The sequence below is a fragment of the Schistocerca cancellata genome, chromosome 11 (genome assembly GCF_023864275.1).
Source record: "Schistocerca cancellata isolate TAMUIC-IGC-003103 chromosome 11, iqSchCanc2.1, whole genome shotgun sequence".
NCBI lineage: Eukaryota > Metazoa > Arthropoda > Insecta > Orthoptera > Acrididae > Schistocerca > Schistocerca cancellata.
In genome coordinates, this window is record NC_064636.1 from 81,955,479 (window position 1) to 81,961,637 (window position 6,159).

The following is a 6,159-nucleotide window of genomic DNA, read 5'->3' on the forward strand; positions in this document are numbered from 1 at the left end:
GCGACACCACTGGAGGCGGGCTGCACGATGTTGGGGCGTGAGCGGAGCCCAGCTTCATGGAGACGGTTGCGAATGGTCCTCGCCGATACCCCAGGAGCAACAGTGTCCCTAATTTGCTGGTAAGTGGCGGTGCGGTCCCCTACGGCACTGCGTAGGATCCTACGGTCTTGGCGTGCATCCGTGCGCTGCTGCGGTCCGGTCCCAGGTCGACGGGCACGTGCACCTTCCGCCGACCACTGGCGACAACATCGATGTACTGTGGAGACCTCACGCCCCACGTGTTGAGCAATTCGGCGGTACGTCCACCCGGCCTCCCGTATGCCCACTATACGCCTTCGCTCAAAGTCCGTCAACTGCACATACGGTTCACGTCCACGCTGTCGCGGCATGCTACCAGTGTTAAAGACTGCGATGGAGCTCCGTATGCCACGGCAAACTGGCTGACACTGACGGCGGCGGTGCACAAATGCTGCGCAGCTAGCGCCATTCGACGGCCAACACCGCGGTTCCTGGTGTGTCCGCTGTGCCGTGCGTATGATCATTGCTTGTACAGCCCTCTCGCAGTGTCCGGAGCAAGTATGGTGGGTCTGACACACCGGTGTCAATGTGTTCTTTTTTCCATTTCCAGGAGTGTATTTCCATGGCTTCCTTTCGTCAGTAGCCACTTGATTGCGACATGGACCTATGGTATTACTGCTTCTTTCATGCCGACGGTCTCTGATACCACGTCTGGTACTTTGCATCACAGATTAAGTTACCAAGTCTTCATCTATTGCTCGTGTTATGCACGCTGACATTGAGAATGATGTTTTAAAATGGTTTGAGGAGAGAGTACAAAATGATGTTGGTTTCAGATAGTGCCAATGAAACTGAAAACGAACGTAGTTCAGAATAGGAACGACACAAAGGTGAATAATTTGTTTTGCCACGTGCGAGTTCCTTGAATGAAACAGGTGGTCAAAGTGATGAAGACAGAAGTGTAGAGACTGAGTCTTTAGCGAATTGCTCTGCTAGAAATATATTTGGTCGAAACAAATATTGCTGCCCGTCGAAGCCTCTTCCAGCATTAGCTAACGACATTATTTTTCTTCATGTTGAACATCAGTGAGGTGAATGCGTTTCTCCTTCACAATTTCTGCAATGATAATACTCAGGTGGGCCGCTTCACTTTTCTCAAGAAGCTTGCCAACTCGTTTGTGGCACCAGAGATATCAAGTGAGTCAGCAACTACCGCATGCTCTGTGAACTTCTTGCATCCATTGTACCAGGAGTAGATGTCAATGTAGAACTATCGCAAAAACGCGAAACACCTCAACTCATGACCAAAAAAAGAAGAGAAAAACGCCTTACATTATCAATTGTTGCAAGAAGCCAATCTAACTTGAACTCTCTACAACATTTATAGCGAGTGCAAAGAAAACTTCTGACACGGAAACTAAAAACCTAAAAAGTAATAGTGTAGTTTTCATTTTTCAGGTTGCTTTATGGGAATTTTTGTGATTTTATTGTTTCGTGAAATAATAAACTTTAAAATTTCTTTTAATGTATTTTGTGAGTGGTGTTAATGTAACGTAAACATAAAAATATGTACTGCTTCAGGGAAATTGCTAAATGCATTTTTATGGCAATTTAAATATTACAATCTGTCAGACTGCGCCCAGGACTGTGTGTGACAAAAAACGATCTGGGAAGCTAAGCATTAAAGAGAAACACAGAAGAAACTGTAGTTCCTTGTGCAATTTGTGTGTAGAATACTGACCTTTCCTTTTGTTGCTGTTGATTGATTTTTGTTATACAGAGGGGTCCAAAAAAATATGTATCCACTGTTAAAAAGTCCATAACTTGCAAACTAATTGATGGAGTTGTCTCATTTTTGGTGAAGGTGTAGCTTAAAGTCCATCTTAAAGATATCACTGTAGGTGTTCGAAATGGTCACCATTAACATCCACGCACAAACGATGCCACAGAACTGCAACACGAACTACTGACTGCAACGTATTCAGTTGGCTACTTGCACATGAATGTATGATGGATTCTCGAAGTTCATCCAATGTGCGTGGCTTTTGTCGATAAACGACGTCCTTTAGTATTCCCCACAGGTAAAAGTCCAGAGGAGTTAGGTCTGAGGAATGTGGTGGATACTCCACAGCACCTCTACGGCCTATCCATCTTCCTGGTAGATTTTCGTCGGGGTAAGCCCTAACACGATTTTGGTAGTGGGCTGGAGTTCCATCTTGTTGAAAGTAAACTTTTCTATCTCCATACAAGTCTCGGATGGCAGGTAAAATGGATGTCCGAAGCCTCTGAAGATACACCTCACCTGTAACTGTGCCATCAAAGAAGAATGGCCCAATCGACAACCCACACCACACATTTACTCCTGGCAATTTCACAGCTTTGTCTACATGGACGTTCGGATTTTCGGTGGCCCAGAAGATGTAATTGAGGCGATTTACTGTACCATTGAGTTTGAACTGTGCCTCATCAGACTACACAATCATCTCTACAAACTCTTCATCGTTGTGCACCATGTTAGTAAATCACTCGTAGTACTCCATTCTACTATCTGGGTCGTCCTCGTTCATTGTGTGTAGCAATTGTGTGATGTAGCACTTCCACTTTGCTGTCTTCAAAATTCTCCGAACACTTGAGAGACTCCCTCCAGTTTCACCGGCACACCGTCTCACAGACTTCTGTGGTGGGAGAGTGAATTGTTGTAACACACGGCGGGAGTTAGCTGGACTTGTTACTGTTACAGGTCGTCCAGATCGTTGTTTGTTTATATCTTTAACACAGCCTTCGGCTTCAAATTTGTCTCGAATGCGACGAATCGTTAAACGTGTCGGTGGCTCTGTTTGATACTCATTTCGCCATTGCTGTTGAACCTCATTAATGTTTTCGTACTTAAAATACCACTTCAAAACTGACTTCCTTTCATCGAATGTAAGCCTTGCGTCAGCCATGTTTACTCGAGTAACTAGGTGCAACTAAGAACAAAACACTGACCATCTGGCGACTGTCATCTGACAAAACAAAACAACGCAGTACAATGCTTGTGTGGCGATTGCCGGGACTACGAACTATTACATTACCAAAGATGAGACAACTCTGTCAATTAGTTTGCCAGTTACGGACTTGTAAACAGTGGATACATTTTTTGGACCCCTCTGTGCAATAACAGGAATGAAGTTGTGTCATTCACGAATATTGTACCATACAGCACTTACAGAAAGTTTTATACGTGCTTATCATTTTATCTCGTGCATTATCCAAGACCGTGTTCGACATTATTGAACAATTTACATTGTTTCAACTTCTTACTTCACCTGTTACAGGTTACTGTTATTTTACTGCTGTATGCACTCCATAAATGTAAGAAAAATTCCTCTTTTGTTCCTCTTCACAAATACTTTATTGTAAATACTGCGTGTCTACTGTAGTGCTGTTACTTTTTGAAGTGTTACCTCTACAGTATTTCTGTAAGTATTTGTATGGAGTGTAGCCATGTATGGAAGTGAAACATGGACGGTAAATAGTTTGGACAAGAAGAGAATAGAAGCTTTTGAAATGTGGTGCTACAGAAGAATGCTGAAGATTAGATGGGTAGATCACATAACTAATGAGGAAGTATTGAATAGGATTGGGGAGAAGAGAAGTTTGTGGCACAACTTGACCAGAAGAAGGGATCAGTTGGTAGGACATGTTCTGAGGCATCAAGGGATCACCAATTTAGTATTGGAAGGCAGCGTGGAGGGTAAAAATCGTAGAGGGAGACCAAGAGATGAATACACTAAGCAGATTCAGAAGGATGTAGGTTGCAGTAGGTACTGGGAGATGAAGAAGCTTGCACAGGATAGAGTAGCATGGAGAGCTGCATCAAACCAGTCTCAGGACTGAAGACAACAACAACAACAACAACAACCTCTACAGCAATCTAAAATTTACGAATACGAAATTTTTGTCAAAAACAAATAAAAAAACCGGGTTTGTGCGACTTTTCGGCTACAACGACCGTAAACCGTCGGCCACTTCGACGTCGCTATAACCGGTTTCGACTGCAGTTCGGAATTTACGGACTGAAATCGCAAGTTCATAGGAAAACACAAGTAGACAAAATCCTTATTGTAAATTTTAGGTATAGGTTATAACCTGTAAACATAATTTGTTCAAGTGACAAGTATAGCGTATCTTATACTTGACGGTACTGTACTGGATCTGTTTGGGTTGTGGTAGCTGGACATTATTACTGCTTACTGGAGTTTTTATGGCAGTAGTCTGGCGATTCTATTACGTGAAGTGCTTTGCAAATGTGCCGTAGGTATGTGTTTCCACTCTTCAGTACCTTAGGAGTTCAGGGTACCTTATTCCAAATTTATGTTTGTCATTCACCTGCATTCTGAATGGCAGCCATTGAAGGTTAGCTGACGTAGTGGAGGCCCATGTATCCGTACAGTTGGTGTGACGCCCTTGTAATATGTCGCTGGAATTTTATACTATGTCCTGCTTGTGTTTCAAGCGTCAGTTGAATGTCCGGTGTTGCTTTGAAGTTAACGAAAAAAAAATCGATTTTGTGACGAACTGAAGTAAGGTAAGGTCAATTTCATTTTATAATTAAATCAGATTTACGTGGGAGAACTATTATTTATATTAGATATTTTGGTTACCTGCAACTTTAACTTAAGTCACCTCTATGTTTCGAGATATTAGAATGTGTTAGACATCTTGTAGCCATGTTTTTCTAGTCTGAGAGCGTCTGGGGGCAAGATGGTCCTGCCTTTCTACAAGGGGACTGCTTTGCCCCGAACACATTCAAACATATGACTCTGGTTTTCTCTTGCAGACAGCTCTTAAAAGGCTAGAAATTGAGTTCACAAGAACTTCACCACAATGCTGGAGTCCACAAAAATTCGTCAGGCTATGAAGGCAATGAGAAGTTGCGAGAAATATTTAGTATTACGAGAATGACATTGAAGACACCAGCCCATAACTTAAAGAGACAACCAAACAGACAAAGTCCTTGGTTCAGAACGACCTGTTTTCATCCCTGAACAGGAGAAGGAACTAGAAGACTATATTTTGAAAATGGGAACAATGTTCATTTGGTTTTGCAGTTAGAGATGTCATAAATCTCGCTATTCAACGGTCTGAGAAAAACAACATTAAACAGCTTTTCGACAAAGAATCACGTCTTGCTGGAGAAGATTGGTTCTATGGATTCAAGAGTCATCACCCATACCTTACACTGCTATCGCCTGAGGCGACATCTGCCGCGAGAGCTCAGGCCTATAAACAGTCTAATGTAGATAAATTTCTCTCCATATTAAAAACTCTCTCAGATGAAAAGCAGTTTCCGCCCCATCGTATCTTAAATGTCGATGAGATTGGTGTACCTACTGTCCAACCAAAATCCAGTAAGGCCATCGTCTTTCGAGGACAGAAGCAACTAGGGACCATTACATCCACAGAACGTGGTTCTCTGTCCACACAGTCAATTGTATGTCTGCTGGTGGACATTTCATCCACCCACTCCTCAATGATTATTTTCCCTTGCATCTGGCTGAAAGCCAACGGCCTTGCCGCAGTGGTAACACTGGAGCCCGTCAGATCAGTGAAGTTAAGTGCTGCTTTTCTGAGCTGTCACTTGGATGGGTCGTGTAAACTGACGTACGGTCGGAAGAGCGGTGTGCTGACCACATTCCCCTCCTTATCCTCATACAACGTCGCCTTTGGGCTAGGGGAGGGAGGGGGGGCATGGCAGCCAGACGGTTCCATTGGCCCTTCATGGCCTGTCCGGGCGGAGTTTAGTTTAGTTCATCTGTATGAAAGCTGAGTTAGTTGATGGTAATGCACAGTAAACAATATTTTCTTGTAATTCTTCAGCTTGGATGCAACTTTATACTTTACCTTCATGGTTTGACCATTTCCTGAGCCATACTAAGCCATCATACAAGAACCCCGTTCTTCTCATATAGGACGGTCACATGACACACATCAAGAACATGCGAGTCATAATGTGTACAGCGAAAAACAAAGTGACAATAGTTACATTTCTGCCTCATCAAAGCCATAAATTCCAGCCACTGGATGTGTAATTCATGTTTCCACTTAACACATTTAATGTGTCTTCTATAGAGAAGTTTTCCCACAACTACCACGGAC